This window comes from Pongo abelii, chromosome 18 (assembly GCF_028885655.2).
Source record: "Pongo abelii isolate AG06213 chromosome 18, NHGRI_mPonAbe1-v2.0_pri, whole genome shotgun sequence".
In the NCBI taxonomy this organism is placed as follows: domain Eukaryota; kingdom Metazoa; phylum Chordata; class Mammalia; order Primates; family Hominidae; genus Pongo; species Pongo abelii.
Window position 1 is genome coordinate 27,189,160 of NC_072003.2, and position 15,720 is coordinate 27,204,879.

At 42.2% G+C, this 15,720-nt stretch overlaps 1 protein-coding gene across 3 annotated transcripts in view; it reads left to right on the plus strand.

The window, feature by feature from the left end:
- The window catches only part of PRKCB (protein kinase C beta), a 386,780-nt gene that overhangs the window by 259,028 nt on the left and 112,032 nt on the right, over positions 1-15,720 (plus strand). The gene's annotated exons all lie outside the window — the stretch shown is intronic.

Genomic DNA, 15,720 nt, shown 5'->3' on the forward strand with positions numbered 1-15,720 from the left:
GGCTGAGATGGGAAGATTCCCTCGAACCCTGGAGGTAGAGGTTGCAGTGAGCAAGGTTGTCAGGGATTGAGCCACTGCACTCCAGCCTGGGTGACAGAGTGAGAAAAAAGAAAGAAAGAGAGGGAGAGAAGGAAGGAAGGAAGGAAGGAAAAAGGGAAAGGGAAAGGGAAAGGAAAAACAAAGAAAGAACGAAGAAAGAAAGAAAGAAAGAGGGAAAGCAGGAAGGAAGGGAGGAAGGGAAGGAGGGACAGAGGGAAGGAGGGAGGGAGTTAGTTCTAGTATTTTAAAAATCTGGGGCTAGAAGGCAACAATTGAGAACAGTTGAATAGTTAATGCCCCCTTTAGACAGGACATGGATTTTCTATTTATCACCGTCCTCACCACTCCCTATTTTATTACATCTGGGCCACTTTACTAAACTACATGATGAGACTGTAACTGCCCAGTGGCTTCTTTGTGCCTGCTGCCCAGACAGAGCCGATTTATCAAGACGGGAGAATTGCAATAGGGGAAGAGTTTTACACACGTAGAGCCAGCTAAATGGGAGAACAGAGTTTTTTATGACTCAAATCAGCCTCCCTGAAAATTTGGAAGCTAGGGCTTTTCAAAGATAGTTTGGCAAGGAGTAGGGTGGCTAGGGAATGGGTGCTGCTGACTGGTTGGGGATGCAGTAATAGGGGTGTGAAAAATGGTCCTCGTGCACTGAGTCCACTTCTGGGTGGGGCCACAGGACTAGTTGGCAGGTCCAGGTGGGGCAGTCTGGTTGTCAGAAAGGCAAAAGCCTGAAAAGACATCTCAAAAGGCCAATCTCAGGTTCTACAATAGTGATGTTATCTGCAGGAGTAACTGGGGAAGTTGGAAGTGTTGTCAGCTCTGGGATAAAGGCTGATAATAATCCATGTCTACATCTTAGCAGAATTCAGGCTCCTTTCATTTTCCTAACTTGGCAATATTTCATTAGTTTTACAAAAGCACTTTAGTTTTGGGAAAGGGCTGTTATCATTTAAAATATACACCAAATTTCTTTCAAAGTTAGGTTGGTGGTCTGGTCGGGGTGGAGCCATTGGTTACCAGAAATGCAAAAAAACCTAAAGAGACATCTTAAAAGGCCAGTCTACAATAGTGATCTTATCTGCGGGAGTCATTGGGAAAGTTGCAAATCTTGTGACCTCTGGAATAATGGCTGGTAATCCTTTATGTCTACACCTTAGCAGAATTCAGGCTCCTCTCACCCTCCTAAGCTGGTGGTCTCTCATTAGCTTTATGAAGGTAGTTTAGTTTTGGGCAAAGGCTATTATCATTTAAAATATACCCTAGGCCAGGCGCGGTGGCTCACCCCTGTATTCCCAGCACTTTGGGAGGCTGAGGTGGGTGGATCACGAGGTCAGGAGATCGAGACCATCCTGGCCAACATGGTGAAACCCTGTCTCTACTAAAAATACAAAAATTAGCTGGGCGTGGTGGCATGTGAGGATCACTTGAACCAGGGAGGCGGAGGTTGCAGTGAGCCGAGATCATGCCACTGCACTCCAGCCTGGGTGACAGAGCAAGACTCCATCTCAAAATAAAATAAAATAAAGTAAAATAAAATAAACACTAAATTTGTCCCAAAGGTAACTTGGCCCAAGCCCAGGAAAGAGTAAGGGCAGTTTGGAGGTTAAAGGCAAGATGGGGGTTGGTTAGATCAAATCTCTTTCACTGACATCGTCATTTTCTCCCTGTTACAATTTCTGCAAAGACAGTTTCATGACTGGCTCCATGCACACTACAGTGGCTTGTACACTTCACCTAAAAGATATGAGCAACCCACTGTCAGATAGTGTCTGAGAAGCTGCCGCTTCCTTGGGAGTCCTTAGCAAGGCTGGCCACAGATCACAGATGTACTGGGGTGTTGTTTTCATAGTCAGCTGCTATGTCTCCTTTGTCCTGAAGATTTTATTTTGCTCCCTTCCTATAGCAAATGTATATATATATATATATATATTCTCCAATGTTACCAAGAGAGAGGCTGGGTAAGCCCCCTTGGCAACTGTTTCACAGTTAACTGAGTCAAGGAGTCAGAAGAAATAGCTTAACCTGGCACTATAACTTTGGGAGAAGTGGCAACTGGACGGCTATTACTTCTTTAAGATAAATTGTTTCATATCTGAATAGTCTCATTCAGGACTTTTTCAGCTTCAAGTGAAAGAAAATAAAAATCAAACTGGTTTAGCAAGAAAGAGATGTGTCATTTGGACCACACACACATCTTTCCTTTCCATTGTTCACCTTATGACTTCCTTGTCTTGGCTCCATATTTCATCTTAGGCTTTTTTTTTTCTTTTCCTTTTTTTTTTTTTTTTTTTTTTTGAGATGGAGTCTTGCTCTGTCACCCAGGCTGGAGTTCAGTGGTGTGATCTTGGCTCACTGCAACCTCTGCCTCCCGGGTTCAAGCAATTCTCCTGCCTCAGCCTCCCGAGTAGCTGGGACTACAGGTGCCCACCACCACACCTGGCTAATTTTTTGTATTTTTAGTAGAGATGGGGTTTCACCATGTTAGCCAGGATGGTCTCAATCTCCTGATCTTGTGATCTGACTGCCTTGGCCTCCCAAAGTGCCAGGATTGCAGGCGTGAGCCACCGTGCCCAGCCTATCTTAGGCTTTTCTTGAAACATATATTGAGTGTCCACTAGGTGCTGGTCACTAGAAACACATGGAGGTATAAGACAGACATGACTTCATGGAGCTTAGCTTATGGCAGAGGGTGGGGTGGGGAGATAAACATTGAACAAGGAATTACGCAAATGACAAATCAATGACAACATGATGGAAGATGTGAAGAAGACAGGAGCTGAGAGTTTTGAACCCAAAAGTATCTGAGACAGATTTCAATCAATTTAGAAAGTTTATTTGGCCAAGGTTAAGGATGTGCCAGTGACACAGACTCAGGAGACCCTGATGACATGGGCCCAAGGTGGATGGGGTACAACTTGCTTTTATACATTTTAGGGAGACATAAGACATCGATCAATACATGTGAGATTTACATTGGCTCAATCTGGAAAGGCAGGACAACTCAAAGTGGGACGGAGAGGTGCTTCCAGGTCATAGGTAGATTTTACAATTTTCTGATTGGCAGTTGGTTGAATGAGCTGTTATCAATAGAAAGGAATGTCTGGGTTACATAAGGAGTTGTGGAGACCAAAGTTTTATCGTGAAGATGAAGCCTCCAGGTAGCAGGCTTCAGAGAGACTAGATTGTAATTGTTTCTTATCAGACTTAAGGTCTGTGTTGATGTTAATGCTGGTTGGCTTTTCCTGAATTCCAAAAGGAAGGGGATATAATGAGACATCATGTCCGACTCTCCCTTCTCGTCATGGCCTGAAACAGTTTTTCAGGTTAACTTTGGAATGCCCTTGGCTGAGAGAAGGGGTCCATTTACATGGCTAGGGGGCTTAGAATTTTATTTTGGGTTTACAGAATGTACCCCAAAAGAGTTGTGTTAAAGCACAATTCACAAATAGTTAAAAACATAGTTCTCGTAAGATAGATAATGGGCATTAATGGGCATTGGCCAAAGATTTCCTTAGCTCACTAAGGAGAAAAGCAGCAGGATGAATGAATGATTCCACAGAAGGTTTGATAAACTGATGTTCGTGTAGTCAGTAGAAAAAGATATGCTGAAATAACTTTGCTCAGTTAAATATAAAACTGACTGATAAACAGGACAATCGAATTGTAAGCTTTGGGGTTATCCACTGGAATGAAAAAAAAAAAAAGATTTTGGCCAGGCATGGTGGCTCACACCTGTAATCCCAACACTTTGGGAGGCTGAGGCGGGTGGATCACCTGAGGTCAGGAGTTTGAGAACAGCCTGGCCAACATAGTGAAACCACATGTCTACTAAAAATACAAAAATTAGCTGGGCATGGTGGCAGGTGCCTGTATTCCCAGCTACTCGGGAGGCTGAGGCAGAAGAATCGCTTGAACCCAGGGGGCAGAGGTTGCAGTGAGCTGAGATTATGCCACTGCACTCCAGCCTGGGCAAAGATTTCACCTCAGTTTTCTAAAAGTTAACATGTATCTTCACAGACTAGGGAGGCCATCTGGGGCTGACTTGATGGTGAATAATAAACTAAACAAAGTAATATTACTGTGAGGAAAGAAATAGCTAATTAGAAAATGCTCTAGCATGACATTAAAAGTTCACACGGTCATCTTTTTGGTTTTCTTTTTCCCCCAAGTTTTGGATATTTTTCCCTAACATACAAATGACTTGACTTTGCAGGGTGTACATCAGTTACTCACAGTGGGTGTTTCATTCTCATTTTAAATCAAACTTAAAGAGGTTAAAGAGAAAGAATGCGTGATCCTCAGGGGGTATCAGTGTGATAGGAGGAAGCATAATAATAATAATTATAATAACAATAGCTACTACTCATTGACTCTTAATAGATGCCAGGCTCTTGGTCCAGCTTTTCCAGATGTTGTGGAGTCACACTTTTACACAGCACTGATCAGGTGTGCAGAAAAAATAAAGCTTCTTTCTTTTCTATAATGGACTTAGACTTTCTCATGCACTTTTGTGAGCTCCTGGTGACCGAGGAGAAGGGACTCTGTATGCTGCATGTGGTACTTTCTGAGCTTCACTGTTTCACTTTTCTGACTGGTCCCTGTTAACAGCAAAACCAAGCTCTGTAAAATATTTTAAAGAAGTTTATTCTGAGTTAATGTAAGTGACTGTGGCCAGGGGAAACACAAACCCAAGAAGCTTTGAATAAGTGGTCCTGAGGTGGTTAGATTACAGTTTGATTTTACACATTCTGGGGAGGCAGAAGTTACAGGCAAAGACATAAATCAATACATGGAGATTATACATTGGTTTGGGCCCAAAAGGCAGGATAGCTTTAAATGCGGCTTATGGGTTATAGGAGATTCTTTAATTTACAGTTGGTTAGAGTAAGGCTTTGCTAAAACTTGGAGTTAACAGAAAGAAATATTTTATGTTGGCTGGGCACGGTGGCTCATGCCTGCAATCCCAGCACTTTGGGAGGCCGAAGCAGGTGGGTCATTTGAGGTCAGGAGTTTGAGACCAGCCTGGCCAACATGATGAAACCCCATCTCTACTAAAAATGCAAAAAAATTAGCAAGGTGTGGTGGCGCATGCCTGTAATCTCAGCTACTCTGGAGGCTGACCAGGAGAATGGCTTGATGCGGGAGGCGGAGGTTGCAGTGAGCTGAGATCCCTCCACTGCACTCCAGCCTGGGTGATAGAGTGAGACTCCATCTCAAAAAAAAAAAGAAATGTTTTATGTTGAGGATGCCGTGCAGCAAGATGGCTTGCCTACAGTGTGACTTCACCTTTGCCTGGCCTGGCCTTAGTCCTGTTTATAATCTGGTATTTTATTGCCACAAAGAGTCTGTTTTGTCAGTCTTATGATCTCTATTTTAACATTCATGTCAGTCCATTGTTGTATCTAAACTCCAAAAGAGAGGGGGTATAACGAGACATGTCCAATCTCCTTTCTGTCATGGCTGAGAATTCCATTTTTAAGGTTTTTCTTAGATCCTCTTGGCCAAGAAGAGGGGTCTGTTCCGTCAGTGGGGGGCCTTAAGATTTTATTTTTAGCCTATGTTCCTAAACCAGCGCCCACTGAAGTGGGACTGGTCCCACCTAGCTTTGGGGCATCATTCTGGCTTTGTGCTGAAGATCCTGGCCTGTTGCTTCTCCTTGTGAGTTCCCTCCATCCAGCACCCTCTCTGTCCCACTCATAGGCTACTGCTGGGCCTGGTTCAGGGAGGCCAGGAGCCTGCCTGAGTCCTCCCCCTGAGGAGTCTTGTCTGCTCCTTCTGCTGCTGCTGGAGTGATGTTGCCTAGTGCATGGATAGGTCTCTGGCCAGCGTTCCAGCCGAGGAGGAGGGAAACCCACCTCTCCCCACCACCTGTCCTTTCTTCTTTCCCAAGCTTCTCCAAGCCCCAAAGGGAGGGGCTTCTCTTATAATCACCCAATGAGTTCATCTAGAGCTGATTCACTGAGACAGCAATATTTTAGCAGAGAAAGAGTTAAATAAACACAGTGCCAGCCAAGCGGAAGAATGGGAGTTTATTACTCAAATCAGCCTCCTCCAAAATTCAAAGACTAGGGTTTTTCAAGGATAGTTTAGTGAGAAGGGGGGCTAGGGAATGAGAAATGCTGATTGGTGGGTTGAGAGTGAAATCATAGGGGGTCAAAGCTGTTGTCTCATGTTGAGTCATTTCCTGGGTGAGGATCACAAGACCAGGTAAGCCAGTTTCGTTGTATGGATTCCCGGTCTGGGTTGCACCAGCTGGTCCATCAGAATACAGGGTCTGGAAAATATTTCAAACACCAATTTTAGGTCTATAATAGTGATTTTATCTATAGGAGCAATTGGGGAGATCCTGAATCTTGTGACCTCTGGCTCCATGTCTCTGGAGCCAGAATTCTAACTTTGTGGCTAATATGTTAGTTTTACAAAGGCAGTTTTAGTCCCTAAGCAAGGAGATGGTTAGTTTTGGGAAGGAGCTGTTATCGTCTTTGTTTTAAAGTTAAACTAATGGCCAGGTGTGGTGGCTCATATCTGTAATCCCAGCACTTTGGGAGTGCCAAGGTGGGAGGATTGCTTCAGTTCGGGAGTTAGAGACCAGCTTGGGCAACAATGAGATCCTGTCTCAACAAAAAATTTAGCCAGGCATGGCAGCATGCACCTGTGCTCCCAGCTACTCAGGAGCCTGAGGTGGGAGGATCACTTGGGCCCAGGAGGTCGAAGCTGCAATGAGCTGTGATCGTGCCATTGCACTCCAGCCTAGGCAACAGAGAAAGACCCTGTCTCAAAGTAAATAAAGAAACAAATACAAATAAAAAATGAAGTTGAACTGAAACTAAATTCTTCCCATAGTTAGCTTGGCCTAGGCCCAGGAAAGGACAAAGACAGTTTGGAGATTAGAAGCAGATGGAGTTAGTTAGGTCCGATTTCTTACACTGTCATAACTTTTCTATGTCATATTTCTCTTACTGTCATAATTTTTGCAAAAGTGGTTTAACTCCCACACATGCCATATCCTTCTTCCTGGGCTAGCGCCTGCCTTGTCTACTCCCCTAAGGCAGAGAGCAGGGAAGAAAAAAAATGGCTTAAGAATAGGGATAGTGTATCAGGAGTAAGCCCAAAATATTACTGCATTTACACTTAGATGATCATTTAATTCTCCAGTTATTCTAGGTAGAGCATCATTTCCAAGAATCAGAATAGTTCAGCAGCATGTTAGGGACACACAGCTTGTAAGCAATGGTGCTGTGTTCAGGTCCAGGTTTCTGTGATGCCAGAGCCTAAGCATATACAAATCCCATTTTGCCTCCTGATACAGGGTTAGGTGGAAGGCTAGAGGGTAGACAGCTCGGATTTTATTTTGGCTTTCCTGACTGGATGGATGCTTTGTGACCTCAGGTGAGCCACTTCACCTCTCTGTACTATAGCCTTCTCAGCAGGTATGCCACCCATCAGATTTATTACAACACCCCCTATCCTCCATCCACCACTTAGGATAGCTGTGAAGTCGATGACATAATAGTTGGAAGGGAACTTTTCCAAAATAAAAGCCCTCTGCAGATTTTGCAGATAAAAGTCCTCTTCAGATTTACGGCCAAGACATTTGTGATGCTGTCTTGACTCTAAATGGACCAGATCGTAGACATTTGGATTCTTGCCCCTGGGATTATGTGATCTTGAGTAAGTCTCACACCCTTTCTGAAACTCAGATTCACCGTTTAGAAGGGGATGGGCTCCACCAGCTCTTCTGTTGTGCTGTAATTGAAGACCGTGTGGCAGAAACAGCAGATGCAGCTGTGGAAGCTCCCAGATGTGGTGCACCAGCCCCAGGCCCCCCGTCTGCCTCTTCGCCAACTGCCCTGTATCTGTTGTCAAATCCTCCTCTTTGTTTCTAATTTTGTTTATTTATACTGTCTCCTTTCTTTCCCCTTCATTTTCCAGAGATTCATCTGCTTTATTTACTTATTTATTTTCTTCAAGGAATTAACTCTGGGATTTGTGTATCAATTTTGTTTGTTTTCTCCTTTTTTGTAGGTTTATTTTGTATTTGGCTTTGACTTTCAGTTGAACATTTTACTAATTTATTTTTTCTTCTTTTGCCTGACTCTGCTCTTTAAAAATAATGAATAGCTTTTTTGTTTGTTTGTTTGTTTTTTGTTTTGAGACGCAGTCTTGCTCTGATGCTCAGGCTGGAGTGCAGTGGCACAATCTCTGCAGGTTCAAGTGACTCTCCTGTCTCAACCTCTTGAGTAGCTGGGATTACAAGTGCCTGCCACCACACCCGGCTAATTTTTGTATTTTTAGTAGAGACAAGGTTTTACCATGTTGACCAGGCTGGTCTCGAACTCCTGACCTCAGGTCATCCTCTCACTTCAGCCTCCCAAAGTGTCGGGATTACAGGTGTGAACCACCGCACCTGGCCAAAAATAATGAACAAGGATTTAAGGGAATAAATGTTTCCTCTAAGTTTCGATATGCTAACATTCTGGCTTTTGCTGCTTCCTTGAGGGCCTGCAGTTGAGGTTTTAGTTTCTTTTCTAACATGCTTTAATTTAGGCATTTTTTTAACCCCTAGAATTAGATTTTTGTTTAAATTTTTAATATTAATGTTAAGTTACTGTTTTAGTGCTTTCAAGTTAGGGAATATGGCCTGTGCACTTTTCTTTTTTCCTCCTGTTTTCTTTCCTTTCTTTCAGCATAGCTTAGTATTTGTTCAATGTTGTTAAAAGTTCTGTGGGCTTTCAAGAAAAAGATTATATTAGCTATTTGTAGAGTATGCTTTTTTGTGGAGAAAGAGTAAACCTTTTTTCAACTTTTATTTTAGATTCACGGGATACATGTACAGATTTGTTACTTGGGTATATTGCATGATGCTGAGGTTTGGGATATGAATGATTCCGTCACCCAGATACTGAGCATAGTACCCAACAGTTAGTTTTTCAACCCTTGTCCTCCCCTCCCCTCTCCTCTCTATGGTCCCTGGTGTCTGTTATTCTCATCTTTATGTCCATGAGTATAGGGTATACATTTATTCATTCCAAAGTATTATAAGCTCCAGATCTTTTTTTTTTTTCTTCTGAGGTGGAGTTTTGCTCTTGTTGCCCAGGCTGGAGTGTGACGGTGCGGTCTCAGCTCACCACAACCTCTGCCTTCCAGGTTGAAGCGATTCTCCGAGCTCAGCCTCCTGAATAGCTGGGATTACAGGCATGCGCCACCACGCTCAGCTAATTTTGTATTTTTAGTAGAGATGGGGTTTCTCCATGTTGGTCAGGCTGGTCACGAACTCCCAACCTCAGGTGATCCGGCCACCTTGGCCTCCCAAAGTGCTGGGATTACAGGTGTGAGCCACCACTCCCGGCCAAGGTCCAGATCTTTTATATCTTCATATTGTCCTTTTGTTTGCTTGAGCTAAATGTGTGGTGCTTATTAAGTTTCTTCAGGCAAAATGATTCACAAACATTCTTTTTATTTCTAGGGGTTTTTGCCTTATCTGTATATGGCAATATTATTAACCACATAACTCTACAAGTCTTATTATATTGACAGGAAGTTATCTTTGTTGCAACTAATGCATTTTCTCTACAATTTTACTTCGTTGCTGGCATTCATTCATTCATTCATTGAATATACACAGTGAGCACTTACTGTGCTGAAGAGACACTAATGAGCAAAACAGACAAGAATCCATGGCCTCATGGAGTTTTCTTTCTAGTTGAAGAAAAATAAACAACAATTGTAAATGAACAAAAATAAGTAGTAAAACATGGCATGTTTGAGGCTGATAAATGCCATAGAGAAAAGTAAACAAGAAATGGGAACAAGGAATCTTAGGGAGTGGAGACATTCAGATTTTATGGGAAACTCAGGAAAGGACTCACTGAAAAGGTAACATAGAGCAAAGATCTAAAGCAGATGAGGAGTGAGCTGTGTGGATATCTAGGGAGAGGTTGTCTTAGGCAGAGAGGACGGCAAGCGCAAAGGCCCTGAGGCAGGAGTGCACCCGGCAAGTTGGAAGAGCAGTAAGGAGACTCGTGTAGCTGGAGCTGGATCCATGAGGGGAGAGCGGAGGAGGATTAGGTCTGGGAGGATATGGGGAGAGGGTTGGAGGATCCTGTGGGCCTTGTCAGGACTTTGTCTTCTACTCTGAAGAACACGGGGAGCCAAGGAATTAATGAGATTGAACTGACCTTTGCATGTGTCCTCTGGTTGTGGTGTGGTCAATCCCTTTTCCCTAGTAGGTCCTTTCCCACCATTCTTTTATGTCTGATCTTTCTAAGTCCTTTGGTCTTGTGTAACAAGTGGCACGTTGTTGGATTTTTTTTTTTTTTTTTCCTTTTCGAGACAGTGTCTCACTCTATTGCCCAGGCTGGAGTGCAGTGGCACGATCTCAGCTCGCTGCAACCTCTGCCTCCTGGATTCAAGTGATTTTTCTGCCTCAGCCTCCCAAGTAGCTTAGATTACAGGCATGGGCCACCACACCCAACTAATTTTTGTATTTTTAGTAGAGGTGGGGTTTCACCATGTTGGCCAGGCTGGTGTCGAACTCCTGACCTCATGATCTGCCCACCTTGGCCTCCCAAAGTGGTGCTGGGGTTACAGGCGTGAGCCACCACGCCTGGCCTTTTCTTCTTTTTTTTTTAAATTTCACTTTAAGCTCTGGGATACATGTGCAGAACGTGCAGGTTTGTTATATAGGTATTCATATGCCATGGTGGTTTGCTGCACCTATCAACCTGTCATCTAGATTTTAAGCCCCGCATGCATTAGGTATTTGTCTTAATGTTCTCCCTCCCCTTGCCCCTCACCCCCTAACAGGCCCTGGTGTGTGATGTTCCCCTCCTTGTGTCCATGTGTTCTCATTGTTCAACTTATGAGTGAGAACATGCAGTGTTTGGTTTTCTGTTTCTGTGTTAGTTTGCTGAGAATGATGGTTTCCAGCTTCATCCATGTCCCTGCAAAAGACATGAACTCATCCTTTTTTATGGCTGCATAGTATTTCATGGTGTATGTATGCCACATTTTCTTTATCCAGTCTATCATTGATGGGCATTTGGGTTGGTTCCAAGTCTTTGCTATTGTAACTAGTGCTGCAATAAACATACATGTGCATGTGTCTTTATAGTAGGATGATTTATAATCCTGAATCTGAAAATCTTTTTTCCACAGGAAAGTGTTTTAATGTTTATAGCTGTAACTGCCATGTTTCTTATGGTGTTTCTGTTTCTAAAGTTTTTCTTTCCTATTTCATTCTTTTTTTTTATCTCCTTCTAAACAGATAACTATTATCTTAAATCAGTGTTATATTACATTTTTTAAAAAAAGACTTTTTGTTATTGTTAATAATCACATTTTGGTCTTATTACAAAAAAAAAAACAAAACCCAAAAAACCAAAAAACTAATGCTTTGGAATCAGACTTCCCGGGTTAGAATTTCTACTGTACCACTTCCTAGCTGTGTACCCTTGGCAAGTTACTTAGCCTCTCTGTGCTGTGTTTCCTCATTTGGAGATAATAGTCGTAATTATGTCACAGGATTGTTGCAGTATCAAATTAGTTAATATAAGTGTGGTGCCCAATGTCTGCTAAACAGCACTCAGTAAGTGTTAGTCATTATTGTTAATTGAATAATTATTAGAAAAATATAAGAAATTGGAGAATTTCAGAGACCGCAGATTCCCAGTGCCCATAACCACTATTGACCCTATAGAGAGAGAGAGTGAAGCAAAAATGAAATCTTACTGTGCATACTATTTGGTACCTTGCATTTTTCACCTAAAAATAATCTGCAATAAACATAATTGTGGCAAAATTTTGTGCCCTGCTTTAATAATTTCCTAACAAATTTCTGTGCCTGGAATTGATGACTTTAAGCATATACGCATTATTAAAGTGTTTGCCAAAATGTCCTACAATTTTAAAAATCAATTTACAGTCTTATCAATCTTGTGTGAAACTTTTCAGTTTATTAACATTAACATCCAGTGCTATAAATTTCAAAGATATGATACAAAGATTATACACATATTGTATTAGAAATTATGTTGAACATTTTCATTTGCATATTGCCATTTGTTTATATTTATATATGACTATGTCCTTTTGCCTTTTTCTTATTGACTTGTAAGAACTTTTTATATGAGAAGAATATTAATATGTCTTTTCTGACATATGTATGTTGCAATGTTCCTTCTCCTCCTTTTCATGTTGTAAATTAATTTTGGTAATATGCATTTTTCTTATGGTATATAAAGCATTCAGTTCAACTCCAATCTAATATGATAGATATCAAGCGAATTGCCAGAAACATTTCTCAAGTTTTTCTTTTCATTGACTAATTGTTATCTGAATTATCCGTGCTGTGTTCACTGTCTCAAATGAATTTTTTAATTCAGTGATTATATTTTTCTTCTGAAAGTAGTCTTTCCCACTCTCATATTTGTTCCGTTTTCACAGATGCACCAACCTCTCGAATCTCATTGAAAATATGAATTAGGTAGTTTCTAGAATGTTCTCTCTTTTGGCAGCAGTTTTATTTCATGGGAGTTACTTTGATTATGCATTGTTTCTTTCTATTTAAATGACTAAATTTTTCACACATCCTATTGTGCTTATTTGCCCATCCTTATAGAAGGGTGAGCACAGAAATGACAAGTGTCCTTGTTCTAACATTTCATACCCGGATAAAGGGAGACAGGAGTCTTTTGTATTTTTTGGAATTCTGTTTTGTCAGATCAGGAGTCCTGTTCCTGACATTTGGGTGGGACTACAGTAGTGGAGACAAGTGCATAACAGGCAGCCCTCATGCCAGATGGAGAGCCCATCTTCCTCACGTTCGTTCTGTGCATCTCAAAGTCAGAAGGGGTCCTGCTCCTCTCTGAGGGGGCACATGTGTCCTATTTGGAGGCAGTAGTGGCAGCGTCCTTCACTCACTCTGTGACGTACTGGCCACCGTGAACACACGCTGTGGCACCATGCCCTGCCTGCTGCTCCAGGCACTGACATCTCTCCTCTTGCATATGAATGAGAATCGGCAACCCTCACCCAGTCCTTGATGGTCTCAGCCAGGGTCATTATTGGGCTCTGTTGGGGCACCTTTTATGGATGACAGCTGGTCAATTCCCCTTTATCTGTATTTTCCCAAGTGTGAGACCCCAAATACTCTAGATGGTTCACAGTCCGGGCATAAATAATATTGAATTGTGCCCCAAGAAAGCAATTATTTTGTCAGTGTTCTTTCAGTTCTTCAAATTATGGCAAAGAGAAAATCTCAGAGGTCTCTGACATATCGTTAACACTCTAACACTTGCTCTTTGCTGGTCTCCCATTAAAAAGGGGGCAGCGGCAGGCTTTAGATTGAAAGCCTTTAGTAAGCAACACCATCTACTTGCACGTGCATAACCTTGATTTCCTTGATTTCCATTTGTTTATTTATTTATTTTTTTATTTTTGAGACGGTGTCTTGCTCTGTTGCCCAGGCTGGAGTGCAGTGGAGCAATCTCGGTTCACTGCAACCTCTGCCTCCCGGGTTCAAGCGATTCTCCTGCTTCAGCCTCCCGAATAGCTGGGACTACAGGCGTGTGCCACCATGCCCACCTAATTTTTTTGTGGTTTTGGTAGAGATGGGGTTTCACCATGTTGGCCAGGTTGTCTCGATCTCCTGACCTGGTGATCTGCCCACCTTGGCCTACCAAAGTACTGGGATTACAGGCATAAGCCACCATGCCCGGCCTTTTTTTTTTTTTTTTTTTTTTTTTGAGAGACAGGGTCTTGCTTTGTCACCCAGGCTGGAGTGCAGTGGTGCAATAATAGCTCACTGCAGCCTTGACCTTCTGGACTCAAGCGATTCTCCTACCTCAGCCTCTCAAGTAGCTGGGACTACTGGCATGCGCCACCATACCTAGCTAAATTTTTTTAATTTTTTTGTAGAGACAGGGTCTCGCTATGTTGCCCAGGCTGATCTTGGACTCCTGGCCTCAGGTGATCCTCCTTCTTCAGCCTCTCTAAGTGCTAGGATGACAGACATGAGCCACCACGACGATCTGTTTATCTTTTTGTTTGTTTTGTTTTGTTTGTTTTTAACAATTATTTTCTATTTGTAACAAGTGATATTGAATTTCCTTCCAAGGAAGAAATAAAAAATGTCCTTTAAAATTAAATTTATTATTAAAAAAGTAAAACAGATATTTCAACGCTGATATACAAATCTAGCAAATCCACAAAGGTAGCATCTGAATGGATAAAGTTAAAGTTTACCCAACATAGCTCTGTTTTCTTTCTATTACTTTAATTTGTAGGAATCCCTGGAAGTCCCTGCTGTGTGGATAGCACCCTTCTCGATTTCCAGCAAAGATACAGATGCTCTCTTGTTTTTGTATTTCTTTTGGTAATTTCTGTGGAATTTTGGAAGAAAATTTGGAATATTAAATGTGGAGGCGTAGAGGCTTAAATTGTCTTCTCTGCTTTGAATCACCTAGCCCATTTTTGGAAGCTGTGTAAGAAGATTCGTGAATGGAGAGAAAACATTGTGATGAAAATTTTAAACTTTGGTTAGGAATGATCTTTGAGAGCGAGGAGTTTTGGGGTCTTTTTTCTTTCCCACTGATTCAAATGCTTTTAGAATGTCCCTTTTCCTTCCTCACACTCATCTCATCCTCTTACTAGCTGGAAAAATCTTTGTGGTCAAGAAACAAACTGAAGCCCCCATGTTTATTATTATATTAGTAGTAGCTGGGCATGGTGGGATGTGCCTATAATCTCAGCCACTTGGGATGCTGAGGCAGGAGGATTGCTTGAGCCCAGGAGTTCAAGACTGGCCTGAGCAACATAGCAAGACCCTATCTCTGCCAGAAAAGAAAAAAAAGAAAAAAAAACAAAACAGCCAGGTGTGGTGGCATGTGCTTTTAGTCTCAGCTAGTTGAAAGCTGAGGCAGGAGGATTGTTTGAGCCCAGGAGGTCAAGGCTGCAGTGAGCTATGATTGTGCTGCTGCACTCCAGCCTTGGTGACAGAACAAGACCCTGTCTCTAAAATAGTAATAATGACATTAGTCACAGTAATAATAATCATGATGATGCCACTAATTGAACACTTGTTGAATGCCAAATGCTGTGCTTATCATTTTACATGCATCATTACATTTCAATTTCACAAGAATTCTATGAAAAAGGAATTTGTATTCCAATTTATAGATGAGGAAAACAGAGGCCCAGAGAGGCTAACCAGTCTGTCTAAGGTTATGAGATGAGATTTGCACCCAGACATGGTTTGACTCTAGGGCTTGTGCACTTAACCACTAAGGGATGCCGTTTCTCAAAAGGCTGACTACAGCACATTTTGGGAAAACTTTTGCAGAGAAAATAGCATCATGAAGTTAAGTCCATGATCACCTAAATGCAGTTGAGTGCCAGGATGGCAAAGTGGCACCCTATGTAGGATGAAAAGTAGAAACGCTGGAAGAGCATGACAAGAATGTATTTACAGCCAGGCAGTGGGGGTTGCAATTTGGGAGGATAGGGTGAGAAGATCACTTGAGGTCAGGAATTCAAGACTAGTCTGGGAAACATAGCCAGCTCCCATCTCTACAAAAAAATTTTTTTTGTTTAATTAGCTGGGCATGGTGGCACATGCCTATAGTCCCCAGCTACTCAGGAAGCTGAGGCAGGAGGATCGCTTGAACC